The following is a 19992-nucleotide window of genomic DNA, read 5'->3' on the forward strand; positions in this document are numbered from 1 at the left end:
AACAACAATAAAGCCAAGCTAGAACCTCCTCCAGTGCATAATTACTGGAAGAAAATAAAATTCTAAGCACACCGTGTCTAGGGTTGTGGATACTGCAGCAAATTATTACGTCCTGTAAGTGAATTAAGTGAATTGTTCTGACCCTGTGATGATAATACTAACTTCCTTTCTCCCCACATTCCTTCAGCTCCATCCAATCACACTATCCATAGCAGTTGCCACTGGCAATGTCCCAAGTGTTCCAAGACCATTGGTGGGACATCAATTTTCACAAAGATTGACTGACCCTTTCTTTCAGTCTGAATTTCTCCAAGAGTCAAATGTTGATTGCATAATGATAATGACACCCCACTCTGATATTCAAGTTGAAGATTTTCTAGTCCTCAAGAATCTAATAATTATAAGAAAAATATTCCCATTTCTGTACAGGCAGAGTGGAAAAGAACATCTGGGCCCAGTTCATGTCAAACTTCTCCTGGCAGGGAAATGTCTAACAAAGATATGCAGAGGTTAGAAAATGTCAGGCTGACCCTCGGGGTTGGGAAGGAGTGAATCAGACACACAGACATGGGACTCAAGGCAAAAACTGTCAAAATTACAAAGGGAGAAGAGATAGCCAGGCTCAACCTACAGAGCTCTGTTATGGACTGAAGAGTCACTGTTCAGGCAAGACCCTAACTTCTGATACTGACAAGGTCCTTGATCATCCTCCTCTGCCACCGTGCTAATGGGATGTGGCCCTCTTCACTCTTGCCAATAACCACACTGGGATTCAAAGACTCTGAACCTTAACCCCTCTGAGATTGGGCCTCCCACTGCAGCCCTTACTCCCGCCTATGACTTTTGAGTCTTATTCATCTGCCTCAGAAGATCAGTGCCACCTCTCCTACTAACCTTTACTGTCTGTTACTCAGAAAATAGCATGTAGTTGGATAATAACTTAGCTGAGTTTAGCTTGCTGTAATCCAATGGGGGGTATCAAATATAAGAAATATTTTTGCTTAAACAATAATAGATATCAAAGACGAACTGCTGCTCAGGAGCCAAAGCAAATATCCATACAGACGACTGTCTGGCAGTGTCTGGCTTGTTATATACAAAATGTGACACTGAAGTCAATTGTTGGACTTAAGCAGTTGTGGAAATACTCCTCCAGGGTAGCTAGGCAAAGTGACCTTTTGTTTTAAACACAACTGATCTACTGTTTTTGAGGTGCCAGATATTATCTGAATTGGGAGTAGATTGATTTTTTTAATTCTTATAAATATTTTTCAGCTCTGGGATAAGGGTAAGTGACTGGAAACAGTTGGATTCCTGGGGAAGTTGTTACGTTATGATTTGATGGCCTACACAGTAGCAGCACTGAGACTGGTACCAGTAATTTCTCACTACCCAGGAAGACTTTCCAAATGGCTCAACCTCATGGACTCATAGATTGTGGGCTTTCTAGTATGACCGGGTTAGGCAACATCTCTGGTCTATGAGTGCCAAGTTCTCTTTTTCATTTCCCTTTGATTTTGTTATCACTAAATGATTAAGGCTAACTAGTATGTAATGAAAAACAATGTATTCATCACAAGCCAGGAGCACAAGGAAAGAAAATAAGAGACCTCATGCTTCCTCATAATGACCAGAGAACAATGCCTTATGAAAAAACAGCAAGCTAGCTAGTACAACCTCTTCCTCTCCTTATGAAGCCATTAATGCCATTAAGAGGCCCTGCCCTCATGACTTCACCTAATCCCAATTACTTCCTTACAGGACCCACCACCACATTAGCATACAGACCTGGGAATTAAGTTTCCACAATTTGACTTTGTACCGGATACATTTACACCTACACCATAACAACCCTAAATGCTAGCCTATCATTAGTTTCCACAAAAGCCTTTGCTTACCGGTGATGCTGATCCTTCCCAGGGATCCCCTAAGGAATCTAAGGTGCCTCCCCTTCTCTCTAAAACTCTCTCTCTTCAAACACTCTGTTCTAAATCTAGTCACCTTCATTCTCCCTTAAGGTCCTCTCACCAATGTCCAGCTCAAGAAATCTGAACTCTACCTGCTCTGAGACTCTTCTCCCTTAGACAGTCTCTTCAGATGAACTCCTGGAGCAGGGAGGATTCACATCTCGTTTACTTCTGGTTTATGAGTTTTCTTCGGTGCTTCATAACCAGGATCATAGGAAGCACTAACCTATTTCTAGTAATATCAAACCAAAGATAAATCTAGCTATGGTACTCATCTGCCATAGAAGGAAAATGCTTTAAAATTCTGCCCACTTTTCAACGATTACAAATATTACAGAGCAGAGATGCTCCTTTAGCCAACTTTAAAAAAGGTCCTTGAACCACCTACCTCAGAGTCATTCAGAATTTGACAAAAATAACTTGATATATTCTACTTAATATTAATATAGATTAATATTTATATACTTAATGTTAATATTAAATATACATTTCTCAAAATTAAAGCATAAGGTTTGTCACTGGGGTGACAATTAATTAACAAAAGACAAAAGAATAATCTTCCAAGAGTCCAGAAATCATCAGAGTAGACATCAGACAAACAAGCCAAAACCAAAACTACTGGCAGGTCGTTTTTCTAGAAGCCATGGCTCTCTATAGCTCAATGAATCATCCTGCCCGTAGCTGCTACCTTGGCATTGTTGCCACAGGCATGCGCAGTGGTGAGATGAGGCGAGAGTCCTAGCTGCTCCCATACAGAAGACTCTCTGGACAGCAATCATCAAAGGCCAAAGCCACACCAGACAGGAAACTGTTTGGCGAGAGTAAAGGCTTTACCTCAGTTCTTTACCTAAGCACTGGATAATGGCAATCAAGCTCCTAATGGGTAATCTTCCCCAATGGGAGCAAGGTACCCGCAATGGACTATCTTCATTTTGTTCCCCAATCTCAGAGGCATTTGGAATGAGCTCTCCAAAGTATTGTTCTTTCAGAAGGAAACAAACAACCTAAAAGCACTTATGAGGCATGAAGCATCTTCACACTAAGGTGGCCAGGGGAGTATCAGGTAATACTACTAAAGCTAAGTTGCCCAGATCTTTTCTGGGACTTGGTTTTAAGCCTCACATGTTGCTCATTCTGAAAGGTCCTCACTGCCCAAGAGTCAGTGATGAAAGTGTTTGCCCATGCTTGATCTAATATAAAGTAATTTTATGGTTGGGGGGTGACCACAAGATGAGGAACTGTATTAAAGGGTCTCAGCATTAAGAAGGCTGAGGATCGCTGTCTCAGTGACTGAGAACCACTGATAAAACAGATGAAAGAACAAACGGAAGTGTTTATCACATCCTTAGTCACTGTGACTCACTTTTCCCCAAAGCCTGAACAGTCTTTATTAGCAGTGGGGACACCTAGTGAGCAGAGATTGGCATGGAAGAGGGTGGAAACCACATTCTTTAGACACAGGGATTAACGCCCCTGAGCAGGAACTGACTTGAAACCCTTCTCTCTGGGGACTTGCCTTCATGCTGCCAGAAGGCACCATGCAGGCTTCCAAAGGAGGGAAGCAAGCAAGGCAGCCCTACCAGTTATGCCTATGAATCACAACATCCACCAGGTCCAATAACCCTAAGGGTGCAGTACTGGTATGCACAACTTAGTGGTAGCCAACAGTTCTCTAATTGGACTTAAGACTTGCTCAACGAGAGTGAAATAATGCTAGAAATGTTACTGATAACCTAGTTAAGTACCCAGGGCTAGTGAAGCCATGGATCTTGAAGGAGAACCTACAACAACTACTTTATTAAACCTGCACAATCTCAAACTACATTCTAAGCATTTGGCCTTATACCCACAGACACATGTTAGTCTTACTCCCTCGCCTCTCATCAAGAAAACGGCTGTTGGCAACAAAAGGAGACCACTGAAGAAAAGCTCAGCCAATCAAACTGCAGTGTTGTGGAGCCCAGTCCCAATGGATACATCTACAACACAACTCGGGCACCTCAGGCACAGGTATCACTGTAGAAGAAGGTACCCAAAGATAAATAAGAGCCAGAGGCACAAGGGGGTTTGCTGTCAGATTGTGTCTTCTAGAATTGTCAAAAACTACACCCATAAAGTTTCCACAGTATGACTGACTAAACATTAGCTGAACTAGGATGGCACCATAGTCATGCTAATGTGGAATGGGAGAAAGCCAGGGGAGGCCTCAGACTGCATGGGAACAGGAAACTAAGTAATGCTGAGAGTGGGAGATTGAGTCTTCCCCACAGGAGAGCCCACCAATTGATTGTCCAAACCTAAAGGTCTGCTCTGGAATTATATTCATACAGGAAACAATATACAGAACGAACAGGTTGTATTTATGTTTTTAGAAACACACAGGTAACAACAGTTAAAGCAAATAAACACCATGAATTTGAAAGAGTACTGAGGTGGGAGGGGATTTGTGTGGATTTGTAGGGAAAGGGAAATGGTGTATTTACATTAGTGATGTGTTTATGAAACGATAAAGAGATAGGAGATATGTCCTATCAGGATGTGGAAGAGGGAAGGGAAGGGGGAAAGGGAGAGCCCAAGAGGGCAAGAGGGAAGCAAGAGTAAGAGAGGGAGGAGGGGGCAAGCAGCCCCTTTAATAGTGGGTAAGGCCTACCTGGCTGTTGCCAGGTAACTGCGGGGTAGAGTTTAGACAGAATGCTAACAATTATAATCTCAAAAAAGAAAAGCAAGATGGGAGGTATAAAAGCAAAGCTATAGGAAGTGACTTAAGGCTTCCTAATACAGGGTAAGGATCTGGCTTTATTTTAAATGAAATGAAAAAAAGCCTTTGGGGGTAGGGTTGGCTAAAAGGAAGAATGAGTGACTTTTATTTGCACTACTTATTTGTTTGCACAAACTGTCTGGATGCCTTGCGGTCTTTTAAAGAAGCCACTAGTGAAAATGTCATTTAAACTGTTCCGTAGAGGGCTTTGCCAGAGCATCTGCCGGAGCCATCTTCATTCCCAGATCCCACCAAGACCAGTCTGCAGAGGTGAGAGTGTGGACTACAGAAGCTAACACCTTCTGGGACAGACAGGAGCCACAGAGCTTCTGTGGCAGACCCCTTTTTGGGCTCCAGACATCCGGGCACCTTCCCTGCCAGAGGAGAGGTGTCCAGCCCGCCCTGGAGGACTTTGCTGGAGCATCTGCAGGAGCCATCTTCATTCCCGGATCCTGCCAAGACTAGTCTGCACATGGTGAGAGTGTGGACAACAGAAGCTAACAGCTTCTGGGACAGGCCCTGTTTCGGGCCTTCATCTTCTGCCAGGAGGCAAGTCTGAACACCAGATATATGTGCACCTTCTCTGCAAGAGGAGAGATTGCCTGCAGAGAGTGCTCTAACCACTGAAACTCAGGAGAGAGCTAGTCTCCAAGGTCTGCTGGTAGAGGCTAACACAATCATAAAAGGAACAAGCTCTAACAATGGACAACTATAACAAATGACTCCAGAGATTACCAGATGGCAAAAGGCAGACGTAAGATTCTTACTAACAGAAACCAAGACTACTCACCATCATCAGAATCCAGCACTCCCACCTCAGCCAGTCCTGGGTACCCCAACACACCCGAAAAGCTAGACCCGGATTTAAAGGCATATCTCATGATGAGGGTAGAGGACATCAAGAAGGACTTTAATAACTCACTTAAAGAAATACAGGAGAACACTGCTAAAGAGGTAGAAGTCCTTAAAGAAAAACAGGAAAAAACATCCAAACAGGTGATGGAAATGAACAAAACCATACTAGATCTGAAAAGAGAAGTTGACACAATAAAGAAAACCCAAAGTGAGACAAAGCTGGAGATAGAAACCCTAGGAAAGAAATCTGGAACCATAGATGCAAGCAGCAGCAACAGAATACAAGAGATGGAAGAGAGAATCTCAGGTGCAGAAGATTCCATAGAGAACATCGGCACAACAGTCAAAGAAAATGCAAAATGCAAAACGATCCTAACTCAAAACATCCAGGAAATCCAGGACACAATGAGAAGACAAAACCTAGGGATAATAGGAGTAGATGAGAATGAAGATTTTCAAATTAAAGGGCCAGCAAATATCTTCAACAAAATTATAGAAGAAAACTTCCCAAACCTAAAGAAAGAGATGCCCATGAACATACAAGAAGCCTAGAGAACTCCAAATAGACTGAACCAGAAAAGAAATTCCTCCCGACACATAATAATCAGAACAACAAATGCACTAAATAAAAATAGATTAATAAAAGCAGTGAGGGAAAAAGGTCAAGTAACATATCAGGCAGGCCTATCTGAATTACACCAGATTGTTCACTAGAGACTATGAAAGCCAGAATATCCTGGACAGATGTTATACAGACACTAAGAGAACACAAATGCTAGCCCAGGCTACTATACCCAGCCAAACTTTCAGTTACCATACATGGAGAAAGCAAAGTATTCCATGATAAAACCAAATTCACACATTATCTTTCCACGAATCCAGCCCTTCAAAGGATAAAAACAGGAAAAAAGCAATACAAGGACGGAAACCACGTCCTAGAAAAAGCAAGAAAGTTATCCGTCAACAAACCTAAAAAAATACAGCCACAAGAGCCCAATGCCAACTTTAACAACAAAAAAATACAAAGCAAAAATTATTATTCCTTAATATCTCTTAATATCAATGGACTCAACTCCCTAATAAAAAGACATAGACTAACAGAGTGGCTACATAAACAGGACCCAACATTCTGCTGCTTACAGGAAACCCATCTCGGGGAAAAAGACAGACACTACCTCAGAATGAAAGGCTGGAAAACAATTTTCCAAGCAAATGGTCTGAAGAAACAAGCTGGAGTAGCCATTCTAATATCGAATAAAATCGACTTCCAACCCAAAGTCATCAAAAAAGACAAGGAGGGGCACTTTATACTCATAAAAGGTAAAATCTTCCAAGAGGAACTCTCAATTCTGAATATCTATACTCCAAATACAAGGGCAGCCACATTCATTAAAGAAACTTTAGTAAAGCTCAAACCACACATTGCACCTCACACAATAATAGAGACTTCAACACACCACTTTCACCAATGGACAGATCATGGAAACAGAAACTAAACAGGGACACAATGAAACTAACAGAAGTGATAAAACAAATGGAACTAACAGATATCTACAGAACATTTTTATCCTAAAACTAAAAGATATACCTTCTTCTCAGCACCTCATGGTACCTTCTCCAAAACTGGCCATGTAATTGGTCACAAAACAAGCCTCAACCGATATGAAAAATATTGAAATTGTCCCATGCATCCTATAAGATCACGATGGACTAAGGCTGATCGTCAATAGCAAATAATAATAATAATAATAATAGAAAGCCAACATTCACATGGAAACTGAACGACACTCTTCTCAATGATACCCTGGTCAAGGAAGGAATAAAGAATGAAATTAAGGACTTTTTAGAGTTTAATGAAAATGATGCCACAAAATACCCAAACTTATGGGACACTATGAAAGGATCTCTAAGAGGGAAACTCATAGCTCTGAGTGCCTCCAAAAAAAAACTAGGGAGAGCACACACTAGCAGCTTGACAACACATCTAAAAGCTCTAGAAAAAAAGGAAGCAAATTCACCCAAGAGGAGTAGACAGTGGGAAATAATCAAACTCAGGGGCGAAATCAACAAAGTGGAAACAAGAAAAACTATTCAAAGAATCAACCAAACGAGGAACTGGTTCTTTGAGAAAATCAACGAGATAGATAAACCCTTAGCCAGACTCACTAGCAGGCACAGGGACAGCATCCCGTTTAAGAAAATCAGAAATGAAAAGGGAGACAAAACAACAGATCCTGAAGAAATCCAAAACACCATCAAATCCTTCTACAAAGGGCTATACTCAACAAAACTGGAGAACGTGGATGAAATGGACAAGTTTCTAGACAGATACCAGGTACCAAAGTTAAACCAGGATCAGGATAATGATCTAAACAGTCCTATATCCCCTAAAGAAATAGAAGCAGTCATTAATAAATAGTCTCCCAATCAAAAAAAGCCCAGGACCAGATGGATTTAGTGCAGAGTTCTATCAGACCTTCAAAGAAGATCTAATCCCAGTTCTTCACAAACTATTCCACAGAATAGAAGCAGAAGGTACTCTACCCATCTCATTCTATGGAGCCACAATTACTCTGATACCCAAACACATAAAGACCCAACAAAGATACAGAACTTCAGACCAATTTCCCAAATGAATATTGATGCAAAAATACTCAATATAATTCTCGCTAACTGAATCCAAGAACACATCAAAACAATCATCCAGCCTGACCATGTAGGTTTCATCCCAGGGAGGCAGGGATGGTTCAATATATGGAAATCCATCAACGTAATACAGTATATAAACAAACTCAAAGACAAAAAACACATGATCATCTCCTTAGATGAGATGTTGACAAAATCCAACTCATGATAAAAGTCTTGGAAAGATCAGGAATTCAAGGCCCATACCTAAACATGATAAAAGCAATCTACAGCAATCCAGTAGCCAACATCAAAGTAAATGGTGAGAAGCTGAAAGCAATCCCACTAAAATCAGGGACTAGACAAGGCTGTCCACTCTCCCTACCTATTCAACACTGTATGTGAAGTCCTAGCCAGAGCATTTAGACAACAAAAGGAGATCAAGGGGATACAAATGGGAAAGGAAGAAGTCAAAATATCACTTTTTGCAGATGATATGATAGTATATATAAGTGACCCTAAAAATTCCACCAGAGAACTCCTGAACCTGATAAACAGCTTCAATGAAATAGCTGGATATAAAATTGACTCACACATGTCAATGGCCTTTCTCTACACAAAGGATAAACAGGCTGAGAAAGAAATTAGGGAAACAACACCCTTCTCAATAGTCACAAATAATATAAAATACCTTGGTGTAACTCTAACTAAGGAAGTGAAAGATCTGTATGATAAGAACTTCATGTCTCTGAAGAAAGAAATTATAGAAGATCTCAGAAGATGGAAAGATCTCCCATGCTCATTGATTGGCAGGATAGTAAAAGTGGCTGTCTTGCCAAAAGCAATCTACAGATTCAGTTCAATCCCCATCAAAATTCCAAATCAATTCTTCAACGAATTAGAAAGGGTTATCTGCAAATTCATCTGGAATAATAAAAAACCTAGGCTAGCAAAAACTCTTCTCAAGGATAAAAGAACCTCTGGTGGAATCACCATGCCTGACCTAAAGCTATATATTTGTGATAAAAAAAAAAAAAAAAAAAAAACTGCATGGTACTGGTATAGTGACAGACAAGTAGACCAATGGAATAGAATTGAAGACCCAGAAATGAACCCAGACACCTATGGTCACTTGATCTTTGACAAGGGAGCTAAAACCATCCAGTGGAAAAAAGATCGCATTTTCAACAAATGGTGCTGGCACAACTGGTGGTTATCATGTAGAAGAATGTGAATTGATCCATTCCTATCTCCTTATACTAAGGTCAAATCTAAGTGAATTAAGGAAATCCACATAAAACCAGAGACACTGAAACTTATAGAGGGAAAAGTAGGGGAAAGCCTTGAAGATATGGGCACAGGAGGGAAATAACTGAATAGAACAGCAATGGCTTTGTGCTGTAAGATCGAGAATTGACAAATGGGACCTCATAAAATTGCAAAGCTTCTGCAAGACAAAAGGCACCATCAATAAGACAAAAAGGCCACCAACCGATTGGGAAAGGATCTTTTCTATCCTAAATCAGATAGGGGGCTAATATCCTATATATATAAAGAACTCCAGAAGGTGGACTCCAAAAAAATCAAATAACCTCATTTAAAAATTGGGCTCAGAGCTAAACAAAAAATTCTCACCTGAGGAATACCGAATGTCTGAGAAGCAGTTGAAAAAATGTTCAGCATCCTTAATCATCAGTAAATAGAAATCAAAACAACCCTGAGGTTCTACCTCACACCAGTCAGAATGGCTAAGATCAAAAATTCAGGTGACAGCAGATGCTGGCGAGGATGTGGAGAAAGAGGAACACTCCTCCATTGTTGGTGGGATTGCAATACCTCTCCTGGCCAGACATTCAGAAGATGTTCCAATCGGTAAGAAGACACATGCTCCACTATGTTCATAGCAGCCTTATTTATAATAGCCAGAAGCTGGAAAGAACCCAGATGCCCCTCAACAGAGGAATGGATACAGAAAATGGGGTACATTTACACAATGGAGTACTACTCAGCTATTAAAAAAAATGAATTTATGAAATTCCTAGGCAAATGGATGGACCTGGAGGGCATCATCCTGAGTGAGGTAACTCAATCACAAAAGAACACACATGATATGTATTCACTGATAAGTGGATATTAGCCCAGAAACTTAGAATATCCAAGATATAAGATACAATTTGTGAAACACATGAAGCTCGGAAAGAACAAAGACCAAAGTGTGGATACTTTGCCCCTTCTTGGAATTGGGAGAAAGGCACCCATAGAAGGAGCTACAGAAACAGAGTTTGGAACTGAGATGAAAGGATGGACCATCTAGAGACTGCCCAACCCGGGGATCCATCCCATAATCAGCCTCCAAACACTGACACCATTGCATACACTAGCAAGATTTTGCTGAAAGGACCCTGATATAGCTGTGTCTTGTGAGACTATGCCGGGGCCTGGCAAACACAGAAGTGGATGCTCACAGTCAGCTATTGGATGGATCACAGGGTCCCCCATGGAGGAAATGGAGGAAGTACCCAGGGAGCGGGGTATCTGCAACCCTATAGGTGGAACAACAATATGAACTAACCAGTACACCACCCCCCGGGGGGGTTTGTGTCTCTAGCTGCATATGTATCAGAAGATGGCCTGGCTGGCCATCAGTGGAAAGAGAGGCCCATTGGTAGTGCTGACCTTATATGGGGAATACCAGGGCCAAGAGGTGGGAGTGGGTGGGTGGAGGAGTGGGTGTGGGAGGGTGTGGGGGCCTTTTGGGATAGCATTGGAAATGTAAATGAAATAAATACCTAATAATAATACTAATATAATAAAGTATAATGCTTAAGTCTACAGAGAAAAAAAATTCCATGAAGTCTTTAAAAAAAAAAAAAAAAAAATAGACCAGTCTAGTCTACAAAGGGTAGGTTTCCATCTTCATGGAATAATGAAATTAAAAGGGAAAATATAGAAATAAATTAAATGTATTTTGATAATTTGAAATTGAAGGAAAAAATCTATGTAAATGTCTTTAATCAAATAAGAATAGGCTGTAAATATCTGAAGAATAAATGTTAAAAGGTCTTTTACAAATACTTTGAGATCCACTGTAGTGCTTCAGGCAAAGAGTGTTGGGTGTTTAACCAAAAGGTCCCAAGAGGCAATTGTGTTACTGCCCTGGGATCATAAAGAATGCTGAGAGAGATCTGGGCAGTGTGAATAAGGAGATAGATTTACCCAGGGATTCCTGTCTCCAGTGCCCCACACTAGATCTGAAGTTACCACACCCTGGAAACTGACAACTAATAAGCATATTTACTTTTTAAGAATAATAGTATACATGGCATTCTGTTGAGTTCTGAGATTAGAAAGAAGAAACCTTGGATTTAAATTCTGAATTAACCACTGTATGAAACCTTATTCTCTATGTTTAGGCTATGTCATTTTCAAAGTGAAGACATAGCCTCTCCCATTTAAGGTTGACAAATACAGTCATAGCACATGTGTCTTTCTGTGAAGTAAACACGTCATAGCATGCATGGTCCCAGAACTGTCCAGTTCTGAAGCAAACAGGGTAAACAAAGCCCAGCATGGTACACCACTTCATTGTTTTTCTCATAGTGACCGGTAGAAATAGGGACCAACCAGCCCAACAAACAACATTACACATGTAGGAAGCACCACTCACGTGCTGCAGATGAGTTTGGTATCGTTCAGTCATCTGCTCCGAAACAGTTCATGGAAGCGGAAAGAGGAAACCATCACCCTGCTTTGTGAGCAGTCCTCGCCATATGCAGAGAATATCAAAAGTGAGTCCATCCTAAACACCAGGATGAAGAGACTGGGGGAGTCTATCTTCCATGGTACCCACTTAAAGGGATGATACCTCCATGCCTCTAACTCTAATTCCTTCATCCTTCCTCAGCATCTTCCTTTGCATTACCCTGACTTCCTCTGGGCCATATCTCCAAGGTTCAGCAACTATAGATGTGGATCTGATCATTTTTCTTTCATTTTTTTTAAAGATTAAGTTTTATGTATATGAGTACATGGTAGCTGTCTTCAGACACACCAGAAGAGGGCATCTGATCCCATTACAGATGGTTGTGAGCCACCATGTGGTTGCTGGGAATTGAGGTCAGGACCTCTGGAAGAGCAGTCAGTGCCCTTAACCACTGAGCCATTTTTCCAGTCTGGATGTGATCATTTTCAATGTTCCCTTTTTCCCCCCTCTCCATTACTGCTTTCAACATTTAAATCTTTATTGTTTATTATATTAAAGTACACAGAAAATTTAAAAAAATGCCTGAGTGTACTAGGTACTATAAAATCTCTATTTTTAGCTTCTTATCTGCTTTTAATATTTCTACAATCATTGGTATTATGCCTAGTTCGTGAATAGAGAAAAAAAATCACATAAATGAGAGAAAAACATATAGTGCTGAAGAAAGATGAGTCTTTAACTTAAAATGACATATTAAGAGAAAGGAATGAGAATGGAATAAGGGAATACATACACACACAAGATCAAAGTGGCATGCAACATTTTAGTCTGTTTTTGCTAAAAACGAAGATGTAAGATCTACTGTGTATGAGAAATGTCTTTTGAAGTACGGAAGAGTTGGGGATCTCTTGTCTAAACATCTGGAAGCAGAAGGCTTTCTACTTTCCAGGTTGTCAGATTTAGCAACACTTGTATAGATTTTATGGCATCCTTAATCAGAAAACCAGAAATCCAAAATGCATCTGAAATTTTTTGGTCATCATATAAGTACTTCAAATTTTTCCTATTTTGAACCAGGCATGGTGGCACATATCTATAATCCCAACAGGTAAGAGACTGGGGCTGGGAAGACCATAAGTTAGAGACCAACCTAGGCTATATAGTGATATCCTGATTCAGAGAAAGACATTTCAAATTTTGAATTTACAAATTAGAAAATGTTCTGCCCATAATCTCATTATTATGATATTTTAGTTTATTGTTTCAGGGATATTTAAGGTACTAATACCTTTTGTAAAAGAAATGTTTATCTGAAATTGTAAAATCTTTCATATCATGAACTTTGGATTTTGATATTTCTACCGAATTTAATCAAATTTTCTTTCCTTGCATTGCTCTTAAACAGCTTTCCTCCTGAGAGCTGGGTGTATCCTGTCTCTGACTCATTCCACCCAATCCCTCTCTAACTCTCATTTTCTCTATCCCTCAATTAGACTCCATGTTTGGGATTAAAGGTGTGTACAAAGGGGTTCCAGCCAGCCAGGAGGATTAAAGGCGTATACTAAGGACGTGTCTGCTTTCTGTCCAGATCACAGAGACCTTGAAGGTCTTCAGATGAGATCAGAATAGCCGTGTTGATGGATTAAAAATCCTCTACAGATGCTCATTACAGAAAATATATTTTATGATAGACTTTGGGTCAAAGATAGACAATCCTTATGCCAAAAGAACAGTGTTAGTTTGGCAACTGATTGTTGATTCAAATCAGAAGTGGAGTCATTATACTTTCAGGTCATAAAGAATGAATAAGGGTGGCCGGGCAGTGGTGGCTCATGCCTGTAATATCAGCACTTGGGAGGCAGAGGCAGGTGGATTTCTGAGTTCAAGACCAGTCTGGTCTACAGAGTGAGTTCCAGGACAGCCAGGACTGCACAGAGAAACCCTGTCTCGAAAACCAAAAAGAAAAAAAAAAGGGTAACTTCTTCCTCTTTTTTTTTTTTTGTAGAACATGATTTTAATATTTTTAACTGTTGATATTCAACAAGCAGAATAGTTATTTTAAGATATACTTTGTTGTTATATCTCCCTTTCCATTTCTGATTTTATTAATTTGGATACTGTCTCTGTGCTCTCTAGTTAGTCTGGCTAAGGGTTTTCTCAGAGAACCAGCTCCTGGTTTTGTTGATTCTTTGTATAGTTCTTTTTGTTTCTATTTGGTTTGATTCTTTCCTGCTGTCTGCTTCTCTTGGGTTTATTTGCTTCTTTTTGTTCTAGAACTTTCAGGTGTGCTGTCAAGCTGCTAGTGTTAGCTCTCTTCAGTTTCTTTTTGGAGGCACTCAGAGCTGTGAGTTTTCCTCCTATCACTGCTTTCATTGTGTGCTCAAGGAACTTACATGGGTTACTACTCCCAAGAGGAGTACAGCATTCAGGAAACATTGACTCTGCAGCAGGGAGTTAACAGGAGCACAGCATAAATCAGGACTGGAACAGTGAGTGGTCACAGGAAGGAAGCGGCAGGCTAAAAAGCGCCCTCTGTAAGCATCCCCGAAGAGGTCTGATTTAATTTTGTTCATGTATTTATTTAGCTAGGAGCTTGGGTGGAACTTTCCTCCAACAGGGCCTATTGGCCTACTTCTAAGTGCTGAGAGAAAGGGTACCAGCCCACTTGGAAGAGCCCCAGTTGGGAACTCATCAGGAAAGCTGTATTAATACCATAGTGCTACTCTGTAGAATAGTCCGAGGAACTCTGTGATCTTTTGGAGGTGGCAATGGTGACCAACCAAAAGAGACTAAAATCCGAATCCTTTAATTTTTCTTCCTAATCAAGTAGCACAATTTCCTTTTGGAAGATCGTTTTTCATAGACATGGTATTTTTCTAAAATCCCATTTTCTCTCTATTAGAGAGAATCGCATGAAATATTGTAAATATTTTCTAGAGCCTGTTTAATTTCAGGCGTCATGGGGAAAGGTGCAGACAAAGTCACCTTGTTTCTTGTCATGGAAATGACCACCTTGTTCTAACTCATGGCCTTTACATTGTTTTCTCTTGAAAAAAAAAAAAAAAACTGCCTAGAGGACAGTCATCTCTGCTCAGGACAGCAAGAACAAGTCATTCGCCTTTGAACCTTTTTCCATATTAGGATCATGTAAGGCACCTCAGGGAAATAGGCTAATCCAAAGTGGTGATGGGTGGTTTGGGAGAAAGGACTCATTGTCTTCCATGGTTTTCCAGAGACAGGCTAAGTGTCAAAGTCCATAGCGGGCTCGCTAAAGCCAAGGGCAGACTTTACACAGACCAACTGTGTGAGAGGAAACCATGCAAACAAACCCCATTAGACAAGCTTCTCTGGATGCCAATGTGACCTTAGAAAAACAGTCGTCACCTGAGTGTCTCCATCTTTTATCTTCGACAAGCTAATAATCCTCATGAAGATGTGTGTGCCTCAACTCTCGGGTCGAAGTGTGTATATTATATAGTGTTGAGATCATTGTTGAAGCAAAAATCAGAATAGTATGATGAAGTACCATTTACAACCTTGAATTAAGCTGAAAAGAGACTTGTAGAGAAAGTCTGAGAGAATAAGACCCAACTATGAAAAGGAGGCTGTGTGTTGGCTGCTCGGCTCTCTGCTACTGCCCTGCTGGGTGTGGTTGTACACACCTGTAAAAGCAGAGCTCAGGAAGTGGGGACAATGGGTTTCAGTTGATGAATGATTAGCTCTGTTGATTTGTGCCATCAAATGATAGTTGATAATGCAGTACTTCGAGGCAACAGCATTTAGGGGAGAGCACCTATTTGTTGCAAATCTGGGAGCAGAAGAGAGAGAGAAGGGAGGCAACGGCCCCAATAACCTGATTCAAAGGCCTTTTAATATTTATTCAAACTCAGTATTTCTCTCACTCCATTTGTGAACTCACCAATTGACAAATAGACATGGCAGGGGGATTCTGGCAAATGAATAGTGTATGTTGTTCCCCACCTGGGACATGCTACTTCCAAATTGCTCTTGTGAAGGTTTGGGGGTGATCTAGAGCCGGGTACACTAGAGGGTAAAAAAGAGGATTGTGCTTCCACACGCAAAAATTCAGTAACACACCAGTGGTCTCCTAAACTTTTTTATGTTTGATTCTTATGCTTACTTTAATGCCTTTTTAGGGTTTGCTGAAGATGTCCTTTTTCAAATCAGATAATCAACCAATTGACACCAGGTGACATTTTTTGCATGTGTATTTTAAATCCAGATACTACAGTGAGTTATGTTCAAACAAGATAAAAAGACAGATGTTTGCCTACAATGAGACTTATGTCATAGGCAAATATGATGAATCCTGTTTCTATCCTGCCCTCTTCAGAAAAATTTTACCAATGCAGCCCCTGGCTCCAGTGATCCTCTTTCCATGGGCTAGTTGTTTCTTACAACCACACACTAGAACAATGAAACTTGGCATGGTGGGCAATGGATGCAAGGACTCAGGAAGGTAGGACAAGAGGACTACACATATGAAGCTGGCATAAGCTGCACAGCAAAACCCTACTAAGAAAGGAAGAGGAAACAGAGAATAAGAAAGCGAACAAAGTGGGGAGGAAGGAGGAGAGGAAGGGGAAGGAGGAAGAAGAGCCAGTTTCTCATATACCTAAGACTGTGTAGCCTAATGGTTAATGCTTGAGGATCTGGTGTTAGACTGAGTCTATGCCTACCACTTGTTCACTATGAATTGTGGGCAAGCATTTTAATCTACCTGTGGCTCTGTCTCCTCGATAATAAAAGCAAGGCTCTGTGGGGTAGAAATTCTCAGAAGGTTTCCTTCTGAGAAGATGCCACGAGTTGAATACTCAGAACACTTGCTAACTGTTAAATTATCAAAAATAATAGCTAGATGTGTATAACAGTCTGTGGATAACAGACTGTTCCCAAACTAGTAGGAGATGAATGAATATATGGCCATCTAAGGGTAAAAGACCCTGAAAATCATTCCACAAATTTTTAACACAGGGTCATAATGGCTCAGCATCTTGCCTGAGGTCAGGCAGGTGGTCAGCTGCCACACCAGTACCCAGCTCTCTGCCACAATGTCATTGAGAGAATGCACAAGAACTCAAACATGACCCTTTACTTACATATATGTCATAGGGATAGATGATTTTTACTAACAGAGTGTTAAAGATCTACCTGCATATGTCAGGTCTATTACGAGAACAAGACAAGGTTCTAACAATCACACCCCTGTAAAAGACTTCAAAGTGGCCTTTGTTAATGAAAAATAATGGCCCAGGGTACCAGGCCACTAGAGCAGAGCTAGAAGACATCACTGCAGATGTTCACATTGCCAGGTCCTACTGAGCATCTAGCCTAGCCCACCCTGGCTGCAGGAGGAGAGCATGTTGGACAAGCTGTGGAGACCCCAGAAATGAATCGTTTCCCAAGGCCACCACTTGGCACTGGTGTCAGGTCAACTTACCATGCCCATATCAATCTGCTTCACAATCTCTCCTTCACTGGCAACCCCACCCCTCTCAGGGTGCTTGCACTTTCAGCAGAAAGCTTACCTCCATCACACACACACACACACACACACACACACACACACACACACTTCTCATAGATGTTCTCAATGCTCCAAGGACAGCTCCACACTTCCCAGCACTTGAACCTTTGCCATACTTTGCCTTGCTCCTAGATGCTGTCTCAGCCCTACGACCCCTTCCCACCACCACCCCTAAAACAAACTAACAACCCCTCCACCAGTACAGGGGAATGCCAGGGCCAAGAAATGGGAGTGGGTGGGTAGGAGAGCAGGGCAGGGTGGAGGGAGGGTATAGGGAAGTTTCAGGATAGCATTTGAAATGTAAATAAAAATAATATCTAATAAAACAGATTCCATAAACTGAAAAAAAAAAAAAAGAAAGAAAGAAATGGCACTGTTTCCATGAAACCAGCCTACATTCAGACGGCCTTCTCTACCGTATGCACTCCAAAACCTTTTCCATCTAAGGCCCCCACCAGTTCTTCTTTGCTGTCCGTTCATGAAGCTTTTTCTTTGACAACCTTGCATCATGCCTTGGCTAGCAAGTTTGCGGAACTGAATAAATCCTGGTTTCTAGGAGGGAAGTCGGAATGCTATTGAAGAAATGCACAGAAGCTGGGGAAGAAGGCAATAAGGAATGAATGCCAGGCTAACCTAATACTTGGCAGGCTTTAACTCAACACTCTAGACCTCATCAGTATGTATGATTGCTTATTATTAACACATTAAAAGGAGAAAATTGGGGAACAGCGCTTTACCCAAGCTCTACTGTGAAACTGTGAATGGGTCAAGACGAGCTAACTCTCATTGCCTCTTTGCAATAATACGCTTCTAACCCGGCATTTCTAAATCCTCTGAAACTGTTCTACCTTTGTGGACCAAAACATGCTCTAAAAGTAATCATTTCTGCTCTAAATTCCCAACTGGTGCTTTAAGAGCCAGAAGTTAAAGATCTATTTGAGTCAAATCTTCCCCAAACAGTAAACAGCATGCAACAGAACTCTGAACTTCAGAACATTACTCAGGCAGAAGGAACCATAGATGTTTCAGAAGGAATGGGCCTTGAGCCACCAGCAGGTCAGTATTTTCCATCACCTCATTGCTAAATCCTGACGTATAAAGTAGAACTATCTGTAAGCGCACACGTATAATAAACACCGTGGATATTGTTTTTGATGGAACAACAGGTTAAGTGTGTAATTATAGGACTGCAGACACACAGAGAGGTCTACCACTTATTTAATTATTTTGTTAGTAACCTAAGAGGAATTTAGATCTCCCTCTTTGAGATATGATATTGGCACTTTGAACTACAAACTTAAGTGAAGGATCCAGTAAGTCCTTTATGAGATTCAAGTTTTAAATAATTTGTCAAACTTTGTGTTAATTCTAAATACACCAGAGAGTTTTCTCAGTCATCCATCAAAATAGAGAGTGGAGGACAGGAGGGGGAGGAGGAGGAAGAAGAGCAAGAGGACGAAGAAGAGTTAGAAGAAGGAAAAGGAGAAGGAGGAGAAGAGGAAGAGGAGGAGGAGGAGGAAGAAGAAAGAGGAGGAGGAGGGAGGAAAAGAAAGGATGAGAAGAAGGAGAAGAATAACTTTAGGATGAAGAAAGGTTTACAAAACACCAGTCAAAATTTTGTTCCCAAGAAATCTTATAAGAGCACCAACTCTCCAACCCTCATCAATTTTAAAATGCAAACCAAACATTTCCCCAAAAACAGAAAAGAAAGAAGCCTGATATCCTTACAGTCTTTCCCAGCGTGAGATGTTTTTCTCCCCTTAACAAACACAAGTCTGGCGAGAAGGGCAAAGACACAGGCTAGAGAGCTCAGCAGGACAAGGAGGAAGATGTCCCCAAGTCTCCAGAACTTACCAGGCTTGTCCTGTTTACGCACACCTTACTCTCCCCACTTTTGTCAGTTAAGATCAGAAGGCAGCTGAGCTTTGGTTGCTGTTTCTGTTCTTTTGATCTCAAAGCCCCATGAAAATTAAACTGTGTTGAATGTGATGTGGCCTCGCCTCACATGGGGGCAGGGGGAGAAAAAGATTCAAGGGTAGGTTGCTGATTGCTTCTTGGGGAAAAAAACATTTAAGTAGTAAGTGGCTAGCAGGAGGCTACGTGGGGGACGTGCCTTGCGGGTGGCAGGCCTGGAAGAGGCCCACAAACTTTCTCAGCACAGCTGTCCAGATGTGCTTCATCTGGTTTCCCCGGTGGGGCACTGACTGGGGCTGCAGTTGGAGGCAAAGCCTCCTCTCTGATTGCCGATTGGTGGAGCAGCCCGCCACTCCTGCGGGCTCAATCTGCCTCCACCCACTGGGCCGCTCGCATCCTAGAAAGGAACTTAGCTGGGCGCGCTGTGCAGTCGCTGATGTGGCACTGCGTGGCAGTGGGGTCTGGGGTGGGGTGGTTGGAAGGGTCGCTAGAACTCAGAGTTTGCCCCTGCCCTTGGTCCGTGAGGGCAGGCCTTGTAAGGGAATAGTTTGTTTAAACAGGGGGATCGCTATCCTTTGGGAGAAGAATCAGGATGAGTAGCTTAAGGGGCCAGGCATTTCCA

At 41.4% G+C, this 19992-nt stretch overlaps 1 protein-coding gene across 1 annotated transcript in view; it reads right to left on the bottom strand.

Moving 5' to 3' along the window:
* Window positions 1-19630, bottom strand: part of Tmem45a (transmembrane protein 45A) — an 88861-nt gene extending 69231 nt beyond the window's left edge. Inside the window, exon 1 of the mRNA XM_021185518.2 lies at window positions 19311-19630. The gene's annotated coding sequence lies outside the window, so the exon portion shown is untranslated. The remainder of the gene's footprint in view (window positions 1-19310) is intronic.
* Between the last annotated feature and the right edge of the window lie 362 nt (window positions 19631-19992).

The sequence above is a fragment of the Mus caroli genome, unplaced genomic scaffold (genome assembly GCF_978045245.1).
Source record: "Mus caroli unplaced genomic scaffold, Mus_caroli_1 scaffold_17, whole genome shotgun sequence".
NCBI classification, from domain to species: domain Eukaryota; kingdom Metazoa; phylum Chordata; class Mammalia; order Rodentia; family Muridae; genus Mus; species Mus caroli.